Source organism: Ranitomeya imitator, chromosome 2, assembly GCF_032444005.1.
Source record: "Ranitomeya imitator isolate aRanImi1 chromosome 2, aRanImi1.pri, whole genome shotgun sequence".
Taxonomy (NCBI): domain Eukaryota; kingdom Metazoa; phylum Chordata; class Amphibia; order Anura; family Dendrobatidae; genus Ranitomeya; species Ranitomeya imitator.
Window position 1 is genome coordinate 495,802,151 of NC_091283.1, and position 14,223 is coordinate 495,816,373.

At 48.7% G+C, this 14,223-nt stretch overlaps 1 protein-coding gene across 2 annotated transcripts in view; it reads left to right on the plus strand.

The window, feature by feature from the left end:
* The window catches only part of LOC138664643 (NXPE family member 4-like), a 182,429-nt gene that overhangs the window by 101,621 nt on the left and 66,585 nt on the right, over positions 1-14,223 (plus strand). The gene's annotated exons all lie outside the window — the stretch shown is intronic.

Below are 14,223 nucleotides of genomic sequence, written 5' to 3' on the forward strand. Positions count from 1 at the left end.
GGTGCTTTGCTGCCATGTGCCTGATCATGTCGGTGGTGGTCAGGCTGGTAGTTTTGCTGCCCCTCCTGATGCAGGCCTCGCAGGTGGTGCAAATGTCCTTTTTTTGGGTTATCTGCAAAGTCTTTAAAAAACAGACTCGGGAAGATCTAACAGTTGGACTGGCAACTTCCGTTATGTTGGTGTTACAGGGAATGGTTGCCTGCCTTCTGTCTGAGGCCACCACACTGCTTTATAAAGCCTGTTGGGGTGCTACGCCTTCCTCCCCCTGTGTGCTGCTGTTCTTGTTTTGCATATCCTCTTGCCATATTGGGTCAGGTACTATAATATCCACCTCCTTATCTTCCACTTCCGCACCCTGATCCTCCTCCTGACTTTCTGGAAAATATGTCTCATCATCGTCTACCTCTTGTGACACTTTCCCACCGTCGCCTTCTTGTGACCGTGGCTGCTCAAATATTTGGACATCACAGCATGTGATCTCCTCTTGCCCCGCTTCAAGAGGCCCGAATCTATGAATGGAAAAGTGAACAGCCTCTTCAGAGTGTTCAAGTGTGGGATGAGTTGTCTCCGGGCACTTGGTGGGAGGAAGGAGGATCAAGGTGAGGAATATGCGATCCAGACACACAGCTTCTGATACTTGACCATGTGAAAGACAGGGTGGTGGTGGTGGTGGCAAACTTACTGGAAGCATTATCCACTATTCGCTATCCAACCAACAACCTTTTAACACTGCTCTGGGTTCAATAGCAGTAGTAGTAGTGCTGTGGTCCCCTAGTAATTGGGACAGGAAAGTCGGGTGAGAAGATGTGGGTATTTGTTATGGCAACAATTTTTGCTTGCCCACGGCCTTGGCCTTGAACCCTGCATGCACCATCACATCCAGTTCCCCATCCCTTGCCACATGCCTTGCCCATTTTAAACGGACGACAATATTTTCTACGTTCAGTACAAATGGCTGAGTTTTGAGCGCACTTACATGTGATCCATGTGACGTACAAACCACAGTTTTAAATAGCTGGCCTGTAGGTAACTATTTTTAACAGCAAACTGGTGTCAATAACGTCACTAACACACTTAATAAATAATCTTAATAATAATAATCTTTATTTTTATATAGCGCTAACATATTCTGCAGCGCTTTACAGTTTGCACACATTATCACCGCTGTCCCTGATGGGGCTCACAATCTAGAATTCCTATCAGTATGTCTTTGGCATGTGAGAGGAAACCGGAGTGCCCGGAGGAAACCCACGCAAACACGGAGAGAACATACAGACTCTTTGCAGATATTGTCCTGGGTGGGATTAGAACCCAGGACCCCAGTGCTGCAAGGCTGTAGTGCTAAGCACTGCGCCACCGTGCTGCCCACACTGCAACAAAATGTAAATGGAGACCAGAAATGGCAGAATTTTGAGCACACTTATATGTGATCTGTGTGACGGACAAACCACAGTTTTAAATAGCTGTTTTTTTTAGCAACAAACTGGTGTCAATAACTTCGCTAGCACACTGTGTTAGGCACTGGGATTCTCCCGCTGTACAGGGTAGATCCCAAGCCTTGTCTGCATCTGCGGTCTCCCATTCAGTTTCGGCCTTTGCGGTTGCTGCCGAGCATTGACGTCAGTCCCAGTGTCTTGCTCAGGCTCGTGCTGTTTGCCTGATTACTGCTGGCTCTTCAGCCAAATCGATGGTAACCAGTGGTAGGCAGCGATGAACGGATGCTCTGGAGGCTAAGTCGAGAAATCACCCTACTGAGCATGTTGGTGATGTTGCGGCGTCTCATTGGTGGCAGGTGTCTGCTGCTCTGGTGATGCGGCAGCCCCCAATTGGTCCGCGAGCAAGGTCCTATCCGTCTGGATTTGAACATATAAAAGGGTCTCAAAGGCACACGCAGACATGCTAGTATCATTCTTGTTACATGGGTGTATGGGACACTGCGCCAGTGTGATGTTTACCAACATGTGCTCAGGGTCAGAGAAAAGCCGTTAGAATTTCAGTTCTCTGGAGAGGAGTTGGTTTAGTGCATTTTCTGATTGTGTGACCACAAGGCTATGTTCTCCAGTGAGGTTAACAGGGGTCGTATCTAGTGCCATACTTCTTTCGTTTCTTTGTGCAAGTGACAAAGCTCCGTTGCAGAGCATCAGTTCCGTTTCTGTGTGCGAGTGGCACAGCTCAGCTGCAGAGCATCTGTTTTGTTTCTGCGAGCGAGTTCTGTGTTTTGTGCTGTTCACACTGAGTGGCGTTTAACTCAGTGTCTGCAAGCAATCGCTCACTGTGTCTTCCGTCATTGTTCACACTAGCCGCAGTTTAATATCTCTGCATGGTGGACCCCAGGTTGCGATTGCACTTTACTATTAAATTTATTTAGTTCAATCCGCCAACCCTAACAGACTGCAACAAAATTTAAATGGAGGCCAGAAATAGCAGAATTTTGAGCGCACTTATACGTGATAGATGTGACGGACAAAATACAGTTTTAAATAGATGGATTTTTAGCGCTGTATTATGGAAAGGATCTGGCTGTATTCTGCAGTGCCAACAAGCAAATGGATTAGAAAAACTGTTTTCTGGAATGTTTTTAAGCAAATAATCAGGATTAGGATCTGAAAAAAAATTATTCCTGGCCCCTGATACTGGGAACTATGTCTAGAAATAACTGTAAAAGTAGTAGCAGACAGAACTGGAACTCTTTTTTATTATGAAAATACAGATAAAATTACTAATTTACAAAACAGTGGACAAAACAAAAGAGCTTAAAACCAATAGACCAGAGTCCAGAGTCCAAAAGAAGCTTTCCAGCTTCAAGGACCCCCAGCAAGGACTTTTCCATATCTTTACTTTCCTCCTAATGCCAGAAAACAAAAGAACAAAACTTAACACGTATTTATCCACATTCACACATTTTTAACAAAAAAACAAGAATCAAAAAGCCTGGACCATTTGCCCATAAAAAGAAAACAAAAAGCCTCCTTGGCCATAGCAAACCTGGCTAAACAATTAAACCAGACTGTGAAACACACACTTTTTTCCCTTTAATTTTTTTTTCTAATTTAACTTAAAAAAAAAATATATATATATATTTTTTTATTTTAATTTTTTTTCAATACAGCAAAAACCTAACCCAACCTAACACCTTGCACCCAAAGGTCCATGAAAAGTCTCATGCCTATCACAGCACACCAAGGTCCATGAACAGTTTATCATGCCCTTATACTTTAATAGGTCCCCTGTTATGATCTGGTGGCCTAGGAGCAGCATGAGACGTACTCTGGAGAAGGTGGTACCTGTACTGACCGCAAACCCTGAACTTAGCATCGCAACTAGAAGTAGCCGTGGGGAGTACCTAACACTCCCTAGACCCCTCGACACAGCCTAAGAACTAACTTCCCCTAAAGACAGAAACGGGAAAACTATCTTGCCTCAGAGAAAATCCCCAAAGGATAGACAGCCCCCCACAAATATTGACTGTGAGAGGAGAGGGAAATAACATACACAGACTTGAAATCAGGATTTAGCATAGGAGGCCATTCTAGCTAAAAAGAAAGAAAAGGACAGAGTACTATGCGGTCAGTATTAAAACACTAGAAAATATCCACCACAGAAAATACAAATCACCACATCTGACTAAAGACATGGAGGGTATATCTGCATCTCCAGAGACACAGCTTGGCTGGAAAAAATCGTTCACAGACAAAGCTGGACTAGACAAAACATGAAAATGCACAGAACTATAAGGTCCACAGCAGGTGGACAGCAAAAACAAAGCCAGAACTTATCTTTGTTGAAATGAACAGCAAAACAGGAGAGACCAGGAATGGATGTGAATCCTCCAAAAACAATGGACAACTGGCACTGACTAAAGGATAAAGCAGGACTTAATAGCCCAGCCCAAATTGCAAAAAGTGGATACACCTGATAAATGCTGCGATCCAAAGACAGCAGCACTACCATTCATAACCACCGGAGGGAGCCCAAGAGCAGAATTCACAACAGTCCCCCCAACATGCTATCTAACACTTTTTCTTCACAGGCAAACCATACAATCATAATAGAAGCAAGAAAAAAAGAACAAAACCAAAACACCTATACATTGCTTATCCATTTTACAATTTATGACTTTAGCATTACAGAACAAAAAACAAAACACTTAATTTTCAGACCCAAGTTTTGCACCTGCAAGCCCAATATCCATTACTCTCTTTTCCTTCCAAAACAAAAAGCTATTGGTGAGACACAACAGCTCAGCACCAGCTAAATTGAGTTTTTTAAGAGGCCTCAGACCTGACTACACACACCAAGCACCCTGCCCCTTTGCAACTAAAGCTGTCCCTCAGCCCTTATAAAGCTGACCCTATCTATCCCTACTTGCTACTTACTATCCCTCCTCGACCTAATTTACCAAAATTAACTATCTATCCCTAAACTGTCTCTCCCTGTCTGTTTGCCACTATGCCTCTATCTGACCCTAAACACCCCTTTATCTTATCTTATCCTATCAAAACAATCACACCAAGCTAGCTTTCCCTAGGGTACATAAAAGGAGAAACCCCTCCAAAGTCGGGAGGCCTTCTCTGCACCCAGCCTCTCAAACTCCATAGAACGTATTTTGCCCAGGTCACCCAAGATGTTGCTAACCACCCCTTCCCGGGGGAGGGCTTTCTGCTGTGTTGACACTAAGCACCGAGCATTCTAAGTGTAAAACCTAACCACTAAACTGACTAAGAATAATAGGCCCTGATCTCGGCAACCCAGGGACCTGAATGCCCCATAGGCCCACTCCGCATAGGAAAGGCATGCTAGCCTAGGCCAGCCAACAGAAATGCCCACCCTGTTGTAGGCCCCTGTATTAAAGGGACACCGAAGGAGGAAGTGCTCCATGCTTTCCAGCGTGTTGCCACACTCCTCTTGGGGACAATCCCGGTCATCAGGGTTCCTGTACTTCAGGTTGTCCCTCACGTACAGTTTCCCATGGAAGCAGCACTAAGCCAAGTCCCAAAACTTCAAGGGGATCCATTCAGAGTTCAATAACACAAGCCCCACCTCCAGATCCCGGCCTGGGCAATCTTTGAGCACCAGAGGCTTCTGGAAATGGGTCAACAGAACCCTACTGTCAAGGAATTTCCTCGACATGGTCCTGACTCCGGATCTCCCACATCCCCTGACCCCACCAGCAGATCACCTTCAGAACCAGGGCAGCCCAAGCCATGTGGTGTGCGAAGGTCCTTCACCTGCCCTCCTGTCTCCCATTCCTGGAAAAAAGGAAAAAACCATCCCATGCAGGAGAATATCCACGGAGGAGCCCTCTCTAACCAGAGGTTGGTGATGTTTGTTTTAATAAAGGTGTTTACTATAAACACAACAGGGTTGACCATACCCATCCCTCTTAGTCTCCTCGTGCAGTACATGACCTCTCTCTTGATTAGGTTCCCCCATAACAGTTGGAAGAACAGGCTATAGACCTGTGTCCAAAGAGGTTATGGCAACATGCAGACACTGCCCAGGTATATTAACAAGGGAAGCAGAAAACCTTTGGCCAATTTGACTCTTTCTTCCAGGGTTAAGGACCAATCATTCCATTGGTCTACCTTTTGGGCGATGATCTTAAGTCTGCCCTCCCAATTTTGCTGGTGGTAGTCCCCAGGCCGAAATTGATGCTTAGAATTTTTGCTGAGGCCTGAGGCCCAGGAAGGGTGTCCGGGTGTTAGGAGTCGAGTTTCCTCTGCTGCACAGGGGGAATCTCGATCCGTCTCCGCTGCGGTCTCCCATTCTTCTCCAGCCGCAGTGGAGTCTGCTCAGCGGGGACGTCGATCCCAGCATCTCGCTCAGTTTGACTCTGTGCGAAGAGTTGTTGCTGCTTTTCCTGCTTCTGCCATTGAAGCCAGTGCTGGGCAGCGGCGAGTGGACGTTTCTGGATCTAAGTCCTGCTTTTCTCTGTCTGAGCATGCCCAGGGCAGGATCTCCCGTTGGAGATCGAGGGTCACATGCTCAGGTACTGCAGCACATCCCATTGGTCCTTTTGGCAGGTCCTGAATGGGCAGAACTTCTGTAGCTGTTTCCTGTGCTTCAGCTATATAAACTGCGCATGACCGCACGGCCATGCGCTAGTATTGTCTTGTAAATATGTGTGTGTGTTGTGAGTGAAAGTCGCTCTTTAAATAACCCTCCCTATTGAATGATTGTTCGCGGAAGGTGTATGTTTGCTATCTAGTGCCCGACTTATCCAACAGCACGTAACACACATTACAGCTACCAGTTGCTGTGTCTGCCTGTACGGCGCCGTGCACTTGCTCTGCGCTTTCCTGACCCAAGCCTGGGTGGTTAGTGGCGTCCGTCTGTGCGGCACCGCACGCACTCTTGTGCCTTTATATTATTATTTCGTTTCCTTACACACCCAGTTGCGGTGTTGTGCCAGCAAGTGTCTAATCGGACTTCAATCCTAGTTGGGGTTGAGTTCGCTGACTTTTTGCTCGAGCTCTATGTGCGGTACCGCTGTCCTGTGACGCAACAGGATCGCTTCCTTCACGCAGGGTGAAGTTAACCCGTGCGTGTATACTTATAGTACCGCCATATAGTCCGTCTTACTAGCAGCAGGGTTTTTACCTGCACGCTGGACCTCGGACTGCGAACGCACCTAGTTCCATTTCATCTTGTACTTGGTGTGTTCCGCCAGTCCTTAACATAATACTAGCGCCAAGGTCTGGCTAGTAAATGATGGACGATCAGCGTTCACAGCGGTACATCCAGCAGCTGGAGGGAAGGTTGGCGGCTCTTGAGCGTTCAACCTCAGCTGTGGATGTCACTGCTGTCGCTGTTCAGGCTGCTAGTGTTGCTGCAGCCACCTTGTCCACTGCCGCTCCTGTCCCAACTCTAACTCGCCTCCCGCTTCCAGAGAAATTCTCTGGTGACAGTAAGTCTCGTAAGGGTTTCATGAGTCAGTGCTCTATCCATCTCGAGCTTCTGGCCTCTCGTTTCCCTGCAGAGCGGGCTAAGGTTGGATTTATAGTGTCTCTTCTATCGGACAGGGCGTTGCAGTGGGCTACGCCGCTATGGGAGCGTAGCAATCATGTGGTGCAGAGTGCTCCGTTGTTTCTGAGCACTCTGAAACAGGTCTTTTTAGGACCTCGTGTCACCCATGATACGGCGCTCCAATTGTTGGCATTGACTCAGGGCTCGTCCTTGGTCAGTCATTTTGCCGTCCACTTCCGCACCTTAGCATCTGAGCTGGAGTGGTCGGATAAAGCCCTCATTCCAACATTTTGGAGGGGGCTGGCTGACCACGTTAAGGACGCCCTGGCCACTAGGGAGATTCCCGCCACACTGGAGGAATTAATAACTCTATCCACTCGTATTGATCTCCGTTTTCACGAGCGGAGGTTAGAGCGAGCCCAGTGTAGGCAGAGGTTTCGGCTGGCTCCCACCTTCGCCAAACCTTTGGAATCTCCAGACCAGGCTCCTGAGCCCCATGGGCCTGTGGTAGAGTCATGAGCGGGATCTAAGTCCCGGACCGCTCGTGCACTCCAGATTTGTCATCTTTGCCAACAGACAGGACATCTTGCCTCCAGATGTCTCCAGCGGTCGAGGAAACGTCAGCGTCTAGTGGTAGTTGGAGGAGGTGCACTAGACACGGCGACGTTTGCCTCTAAATTGTCCTTTAAGGGGACAATAACATTGGGCTCATCCTCTCACTCGGTAGAACTCTGCGTGGATTCTGGGGTGGAGGGCAATTTTATGTCTTCAGCCTTCGCCCAGCGTCACGCAATTCCTCTGGTCATGCTATCTCAACCAGTAACGGTACGAGTGGTGAATGGGTCGACACTGCCCGCACAGATTACACACCAAACTATCCCTTTTACTCTGTCCATGTCACCATCTCATCAGGAGATTATATCTCTACTCGTCATTCCTGAGGAAATTGATGAGGTTCTCTTGGGGATACCTTGGTTACGGTACCACTCTCCTCACATCGAGTGGTCCTCAGGCAGAATTCTGGGATGGGGTGAATCTTGTGGGAACAGGTGTCATCGAGAGTGCGTTCAGGTTACTACTACAGAGGTACCCGCAGATCTTTCCTCTCTCCCCAAGCAATATTGGTCTTATGCAGACGTGTTCTCCAAAAAGGCAGCGGAGACCCTTCCGCCTCATCGCCCCTATGACTGTCCTATTGATCTCTTGCCTGGTGCTGAGCCTTCCCGGGGTCGAGTCTATCCATTATCTCTCCTGGAAACGGAGGCAATGTCTCAGTACATTCAAGAGAATCTGGCAAGAGGGTTCATCAGGAAGTCAGTGTCACCTGCTGGGGCAGGGTTCTTTTTCGTGCAGAAGAAGAATGGAGAACTACGTCCATGCATAGACTACAGGGGTCTTAATGCTATCACAGTTAAGAACAAGTACCCTTTGCCTTTGATATCTGAGCTTTTCGATAGGCTTCGGGGAGCTAGAGTGTTTACTAAACTAGATCTGTGGGGTGCTTATAACCTGATTCGCATCCGTGAGGGGGACGAATGGAAAACGGCATTTAACACCAGAGATGGGCACTATGAGTATCTGGTGATGCCCTTCGGGCTCTGTAATGCACCTGCCGTTTTCCAAGACTTTGTCAACGACATCTTCCGGGATATGCTTTCCACCTCGGTTGTAGTCTATCTGGATGATATTCTCATCTTTTCTTCAGATATTGACTCCCACCGGAGAGATGTTGGCAGAGTCTTCGACCTCCTACGGGCAAACTCTCTTTATGCGAAGTTGGAGAAGTGTGTGTTTGAGCAGGAGTCCTTACCTTTCCTGGGCTATATCATCTCCGCCCAGGGATTGGCTATGGATCCTGCCAAACTACAGGCTGTGATGGACTGGCAAGAGCCCCATTCTCTTAAAGCGGTGCAGCGCTTTATGGGGTTCATAAACTATTACCGCCAGTTCATTCCCCACTTCTCAACTCTGGTAGCTCCCTTGGTAGCCCTCACCAAGAAGGGAGCGAATCCCAAATTGTGGTCGGAAGAGGTCTCGAAGGCCTTCACTTCTATTAAGTCCCACTTTGCTAGCGCTCCCATCTTACATCGTCCCGATGTGGATAAGCCATTCCTAATGGAGGTGGATGCCTCGTCCGTTGGTGCTGGAGCAGTCCTCTATCAAAAGGATGCTCAAGGTCGGAAGCATCCATGCTTCTTCTTCTCTAAGACCTTCACGCCAGCGGAGAGAAACTACTCCATCGGGGACAGGGAGTTGCTAGCAATGAAGTTGGCCTTTTCGGAGTGGAGACACCTTCTGGAAGGTGCGCGGTTTCCCTTCCAAGTTTACACGGACCACAAAAATTTGGTCTATTTGCAAACAGCCCAGCGGCTAAATTCTCGCCAGGCCAGATGGTCCCTGTTCTTCTCCCGGTTCCACTTTTCCCTTCATTATCTCACCGGGGAGAAGAATATCCGTGCTGACGCTCTCTCTCGCTCCCTTATGTCAACTGAGGAGAGAGCCTGAGAACCGTAGCGCCGGTTTCGCTACAGTCTGTGCCTCCGGGCAAGACTTTTGTGCCCATTAATTTGCGACCGGAGGTTCCCTCTTGGGCTCATTCGTCCAGGGTGGGTGGACACTTTGGTACAACGAGGACATCTGAGCTACTGGCGAGGACGTACTGGTGGCCGCATATGGTCCGGGATGTCAGGGATTATATTCTGGCGTGTGTCTCCTGCGCCAAAAATAAATCTCCGCATCAAAGGCCAGCTGGGTTGCTCTATCCCTTGCCGGTGGCAGATAGGCCCTGGGAGATGGTCGGGATGGACTTTGTTGTGGGTTTACCCAAGTCTGGCGGCTGTACCATCATTTGGGTCATCACCGATCATTTCTCAAAAATGGTGCATTTGGTGCCACTACCACGGTTACCTTCTGCACGGGCCTTGGCAGCGTTGTTCATTAAACACAACTTCCGCCTACATGGTATGCCTGACAAAATTGTCAGTGACCGGGGTCCCCAGTTTGCGTCTCGGTTCTGGAGAGAGCTTTGTCGTCTTCTCAGTATTGAGTTGAATCTCTCTTCCGCTTATCATCCCGAGACGAATGGGTTGGTAGAGAGGGCCAACCAGACCTTGGTCACATACCTGCGACATTTTGTTTCAGCCAGGCAGGATGACTGGGCATCCTTGCTATCATGGGCAGAGTTTGCACTGAACAACGCCGTAGCCAACTCCACTGGACAAACCCCATTCCTCCTCAACTATGGTCAGCATCCACGGGTACCTGTACCTATGCCCATGTCTTCTGCCGACTCCAGGGCGGCAGACTGGGCTGTGGAGGCACGGGATATTTGGGACTGCACTCAGGATGCCATTCGGGCCTCTAAGGAGAGAATGAGGTCCTCCGCCGATGCTCATCGACGCCCCGCTCCGACCTTTGCTCCTGGCGACTTGGTGTGGCTCTCCGCCCGTAACATCAGGCTGCGAGTTGAGTCCACTAAATTTGCTCCTCGCTACTTGGGTCCATTCAAGGTCCTCGAGCAGGTTAATCCTGTGGTCTATCGTTTGGCCCTTCCGCCACGCCTGGGTATCACCGACACCTTTCATGTGTCCCTCTTGAAACCCGTGTATATGTCCCAGTTTTCTGAGTCATCTGCTGGGACATCGGGTTCGTCTACGGACGATTATGAGGTGAATGCTATTTTGGGGTTCAAGGTGGTACGTGGCAAAAAATTTTATTTGGTAGACTGGAAGGGTTATGGCCCCGAGGACAGGTCCTGGGAGCCTGTTGAGCACATTTGGGCCCCGCAGCTCATTGCTGCCTTCGAACGTAGCGAGGCCCAAGGAGGGGTGAGCCCTAGGAGGGGGGGTAATGTTCGGAGTCGAGTTTCCTCTGCTGCACAGGGGGAATCTCGATCCATCTCCGCTGCGGTCTCCCATTCTTCTCCATCCGCAGTGGAGTCTGCTCAGCGGGGACGTCGATCCCAGCGTCTCGCTCAGTCTGACTCTGTGCGAAGAGTTACTGCTGCTTTTCCTGCTTCTGCCATTGAAGCCAGTGCTGGGCAGCGGCGAGTGGACGTTTCTGGATCTAAGTCCTGCTTTTCTCTGTCTGAGCATGCCCAGGGCACGATCTCCCGTTGGAGATCGAGGGTCACATGCTCAGGTTCTGCAGCACATCCCATTGGTCCTTTTGGCAGGTCCTGAAAAGGCAAAACTTCTGTAGCTGTTTCCTGTGCTGCAGCTATATAAACTGCGCATGACCGCACGGCCATGCGCTAGTATTGTCTTGTAAATATGTGTGTGTGTTGTGAGTGAAAGTCGCTCTTTAAATAACCCTCCCTATTGAATGATTGTTCGCGGAAGGTGTATGTTTGCTATCTAGTGCCCGACTTATCCAACAGCACGTAACACACATTACAGCTACCAGTTGCTGTGTCCGCCTGTACGGCGCCGTGCACTTGCTCTGCGCTTTCCTGACCCAAGCCTGGGTGGTTAGTGGCGTCCGTCTGTGCGGCACCGCACGCACTCTTGTGCCTTTATATTATTATTTTGTTTCCTTACACACCCAGTTGCGGTGTTGTGCCAGCAAGTGTCTAATCGGACTTCAATCCTAGTTGGGGTTGAGTTCGCTGACTTTTTGCTCGCTATGTGTGGTACCGCGGTCCTGTGACGCAACAGGATCGCTTCCTTCACGCAGGGTGAAGTTAACCCGTGCGTGTATACTTATAGTACCGCTATATAGTCCGTCTTACTAGCAGCAGGGTTTTTACCTGCACGGTGGACCTCGGACTGAGAACGCACCTAGTTCCATTTCATCTTGTACTTGGTGCGTTCCGCCAGTCCTTAACACCGGGAGATCAAAACTCAGATCCACCCTTCCAGCCAGAGACTCTGACACTTTTCCTGGTTGAACATAGACCAGGAAGCCTCTGAGCAGAGCTCGACCTCAGACATTACCCAATTTGCCTCCTATTTCGAGGATACAAAAAGGGAGACATCATCGGTGTCCACTACCACCCTCAGCGTGGCCCCCGGCCCCACCAAGTTCATCCTGATTCCCACCAACGGTCCACGATCCACCCTCCTTTGAAGGGGATTAATCACGAACACGTATAACAGTGGGCTCAACGGTCAACCCTGGCGGACGCCAGAACCAACCTCAAAAGGGTGACCCACCCAACCGTTCACAAGCGGAAAAGTCTCTGTCCCTTTGTACAAGATCTTTAACCAATTTACAAACCTCCCATTCAGACTGCTCCTCAAAAGGACAGACCAAAGGTACTTGCGTGTTATGACCTAGTGGTCAGGACAACAATGGACCTAGTGGTTAAGAGCACACAGAATGACCTGATAGTTTCTGATAATAAGGACGAGCTCTGGGACGTGGGAACTCTGCTGACCGCAATCCCTAATCCTTTCAAACACACTAGAAATAGCCGTGGATTGCGCCTAACGCTCCCTATGCAACTCGGCACAGCCTAAGGAACTAGCTAGCCCTGAAGATAGAAAAATAAAGCCTACCTTGCCTCAAAGAAATTCCCCAAAGGAAAAGGCATCCCCCCACATATAATGACTGTGAGTAAAGATGAAAATACAAATATAGAGATGAAATAGATTTAGCAAAGTGAGGCCCGACCTACTGAACAGACCGAGGATAGGAAAGGTTACTTTGCGGTCAGCACAAAAACCTACAAAAAGACCACGCAGAGGGCGCAAAATGACCCTCCGCACCGACTCGGTGTGGAGGCGCTCCCTCTGCGTCCCAGAGCTTCCAGCAAGCAAGACAACAATAAAAATAGCAAGCTGGACAGAAAAATAGCAAACCAAAGAAATACAAGCTGGAACTTAGCTTCTGCTGGGAAGACAGGTAACAAGAACGATCCAGGAGAGAACTAGACCAATACTGGAACATTGACAGGTGGCATGGAGCAAAGATCTAAGTGGAGTTAAATAGAGCAGCAGCTAACGAATTAACCTCGTCACCTGTGGAAGGAAACTCAGAAACACCCACCAGAGGAAGTCCATGGACAGAACCAGCCGAAGTACCATTCATGACCACAGGAGGGAGCCCGACAACAGAATTCACAACAGTACCCCCCCCCCCTTGAGGAGGGGTCACCGAACCCTCACCAGAGCCCCCAGGCCGACCAGGATGAGCCAAATGAAAGGCCCGAACCAGATCGGCAGCATGAACATCAGAGGCAAAAACCCAGGAATTATCTTCCTGACCATAACCCTTCCACTTGACCAGGTACTGGAGTTTCCGTCTCGAAACACGAGAATCCAAAATCTTCTCCACCACATACTCCAACTCCCCCTCAACCAACACCGGGGCAGGAGGATCAACGGATGGAACCACAGGCGCCACGTATCTCTGCAATAACGACCTATGGAACACATTATGGATGGCAAAAGAAGCAGGAAGGGCCAAACGAAATGACACAGGATTGATAACCTCAGAAATCTTTTACCAACCAATGAAACAAGGCTTAAACTTAGGGGAGGAAACCTTCATAGGAACATAGTAACATAGTAACATAGTAACATAGTTAGTAAGGCCGAAAAAAGACATTTGTCCATCCAGTTCAGCCTATATTCCATCATAATAAATACCCAGATCTACGTCCTTCTACAGAACCTAATAATTGTATGATACAATATTGTTCTGCTCCAGGAAGACATCAAGGCCTCTCTTGAACCCCTCGACTGAGTTCGCCATCACCACCTCCTCAGGCAAGCAATTCCAGATTCTCACTGCCCTAACAGTAAAGAATCCTCTTCTATGTTGGTGGAAAAACCTTCTCTCCTCCAGACGCAAAGAATGCCCCCTTGTGCCCGTCACCTTCCTTGGTATAAACAGATCCTCAGCGAGATATTTGTATTGTCCCCTTATACACTTATACATGGTTATTAGATCGCCCCTCAGTCGTCTTTTTTCTAGACTAAATAATCCTAATTTCGCTAATCTATCTGGGTATTGTAGTTCTCCCATCCCCTTTATTAATTTTGTTGCCCTCCTTTGTACTCTCTCTAGTTCCATTATATCCTTCCTGAGCACCGGTGCCCAAAACTGGACACAGTACTCCATGTGCGGTCTAACTAGGGATTTGTACAGAGGCAGTATAATGCTCTCATCATGTGTATCCAGACCTCTTTTAATGCACCCCATGATCCTGTTTGCCTTGGCAGCTGCTGCCTGGCACTGGCTGCTCCAGGTAAGTTTATCATTAACTAGGATCCCCAAGTCCTTCTCCCTGTCAGATTTACCCAGTGGTTTCCC